This window comes from Schistocerca piceifrons, chromosome 10 (assembly GCF_021461385.2).
Source record: "Schistocerca piceifrons isolate TAMUIC-IGC-003096 chromosome 10, iqSchPice1.1, whole genome shotgun sequence".
Classification (NCBI taxonomy): Eukaryota; Metazoa; Arthropoda; class Insecta; order Orthoptera; family Acrididae; genus Schistocerca; species Schistocerca piceifrons.
In genome coordinates, this window is record NC_060147.1 from 8,156,264 (window position 1) to 8,159,308 (window position 3,045).

General features: G+C 38.2%; 1 pseudogene; it reads right to left on the reverse strand.

Moving 5' to 3' along the window:
• Positions 1-560: 560 nt before the first annotated feature.
• On the reverse strand, positions 561-1,804 carry LOC124718848 (annotated as a pseudogene).
• Positions 1,805-3,045: the final 1,241 nt, after the last annotated feature.

The following is a 3,045-nucleotide window of genomic DNA, read 5'->3' on the forward strand; positions in this document are numbered from 1 at the left end:
TCAGTTTCTAATCAAGTTCTGTGAATTCAAACCTAAGAACCATAACTGCGGTAGCAGAAAGAATAATGAATCTCTTAATCTTTTGCATAAATTCAGGAAACAGACAGACACACAAATCGAGGTCCAAACAACAAACTGCTATACATATCTCCATCTCCCTAGGTCCATCTTTCTCAAATAATTATATGTTTTGCCTGACCTTTGGAGAACATATGTTAAACTATTTCCTGAAGTTAAGGAGTATCTATACAAAACATAAGCTGTATCACTCCAACAATTCACTGGAATATATACACCTGTAGGTCACATGCTAAAATTGCATGTTCTTCGTCTCCTCCTCTATCAGACAGCACATTGTAACAGGAACTTACTTTCTATTCTTTCAACCTACTGCATAATTGTTTTATTTCCACTAATGGCCTTAAAACACTTTCATCTGTTAATAGAGAATGTTTAATTAAACTGTATTAAACATTTCACAGGTAGATTGAAATAACCTTTATTAAACCACAAGGCCCACGAGAAAGATATCTTGTAATATAAATATTTCTGTAAGAAGCTGAATGTACAAATTGATACAAAAGTCATAAAATAACTGCAGATTATAAAAAGGTTCTGTAGAGATCTTTACAAAAAGCTGGAATGTCAAATTCACCAGCAGCCAAAAATAGAACAATGTCCCACTACTTTTCATCTTCCATTTCTTCCTCTTGTTCATCATCAAATTCAACATCTTCATCTGCAGCAGTTTCCTGATATTGGTGGTACTCCGACACCAGGTCATTAATATTCGACTCTGCTTCAGTAAACTCCATTCATCCATCCCCTCTCCAGTATACCAATGAAGGAAAGCTTTACAGCGGAACATAGCAGTAAACTGCTCAGATATGCGCTTGAAGAGCTCCTGAATAGCAGTAGAATTTCCAATGAACGTAGCAGACATTTTGAGCCCACAGGGTGGAATGTCACACACTGCAGTTTTAACATTATTTGGGATCCAGTCTGCAAAGTAGCTGCTGTTTTTGTTTTGGATGTTTAGTATTTGCTCATCCACTTCTTTCATGGACATTCTAACTCTGAAGATAGCTGCAACAGTCAAGTATCGACCATGGCGGGGATCACAAGCTGCCATCATGTTCTTAGCATCAAACATCTGTTGCGTAAGCTCTGGAACAGTGAGGGCTCTATACCGCTGACTGCCACGAGCCGTCAGTGTGGCAAACCCAGGCGTGAAAAAATGCAGGCGTGGGAAAAGAACCATATTAACTGCCAATTTGTGCAAGTCCGCATTCAACTGTCCTGGAAACCTGAGGCACATCGTAACACCACACATCGTTAAGGAGACAAGGTGATTCAGATCACCGTAAGTTGGTTCTGCCAGCTTCAGTGTTCGAAAGCAGATGTCATACAGGGCTTCGTTGTCAATACAGCATGTTGCATCAGTATTTTCCAGTAACTGATGTACCGACAACGTGGCATTGTATGGTTCCACAACTGTATCAGAAACCTGAAACATTTACCAACAATAGATATGACTATATCAAATGCCAATTAATACATCTACATCAGTGCAAAACAAACCACCTCAGTGTAAGGCAAAAGGTATTTCTACACAAAAAGGTTCACAATAAGCTACAAGTAGAAAGTACATCAACTATGTGTCTTGTTCTTAAGCACAGTTCTTAACCCTCATTACAACTGGGGTCAATGTGACCCTGTAAGTACAATGAAAGAGTGCCTACCTTGTTATGAAAGGCAATTTTTCTTCAAAATATGTATCCAATGTTGTTTATTACAATTTTATATTTACAACACATTAAAATGTATTCATGATATTTTGTACTATGTACCACTGGGGCCAATATGACCCCAACTTACATTCATTTGTTTCTTGAAAGTAATACTTATGGAAATAAAATCATTGTTACATTGAACTACAATGTAGGTTTTATGTTTCTTCATTAAAATGCAATTCGTATATCTGGTGTGAATTACTTGGTGTCTGCCTGTCTTATGTTCGTTCATTACAATGCAGCTAGTATATCTGCCTACAGACATCAAATAATTTACATCAGATATACTAGCTGCATTTTAATGAATGAACATAATATATACATTGTAGTTGTTTAATGTAACCCAGTGGTACCGAGCAAGAAAAAAAAATCCTGCAAGTAGGAGGGTTAAAAAGGTCGCAATTACTGATAGTGTAAGGCCCTTAATATCACCAAGTGATTAGTATAAATGTGTATATAAAAGGACATGACTTTACACAGTATCTTGAAATGATGATTTTTTCATCACCACTCATCTACTGGTGGTTGATATGTTGAAGCAAGCCATCAAATCAAAGCCACACTTGCAAAGTAGTAAAAAGATACAGATAACTGTAAAAATTGGTATTCTTGCTTTAACACGTTTCATTGTCCCAAAAATTCGCACTGCTCGATTTCCACAATGCTGAAAAGTTACTAAAAATTGAAATGAAGGTTACTTTTTAGTATCACATGTGATGACTTCTTGGCTTGCTTGTACAAGGGGCAGCTTGTGCCACTGGTTGTTTAACACCACTTTCAGTGGATTTTTAGGATAGGATCAATCTATATCAAATCTATTTACATGTGGCCTCAGCAGCCAGAAACTGCAGTCACGTGTGGCCACCTCCGGAGGTTCACAAGAAAAACACTCTTTACATAAAGACTAATTTTCATGTTCTTTGATATGAGCAGGAAAGTGGCACAATCAAACAAGGGAGGTCCTGAGCCTGTGGAGAGATAAGGATAGACTGTCTCAGCTCTAAGTCCAGATCATGAAGATATCCAGTAGTCTGAATCAGACAAGAGGTTTGGGGAGGCTAGCGAGGTTTCTTCCAGAGGCCCAAAGTTGCCATGCAGATGCCAATGGCTGTGCCACAGTTTTGTTTATAAACCTCCCTCTCAAACAATGTAGTTGGGAAGAAGTGTGAGGAATGAGATTGTGGGTTTAGGGTCCGAAGGTTGTAGGAAGAGAATGATTGCTGCTAGCAAAGCTAAGGGCATGAGGGATGTT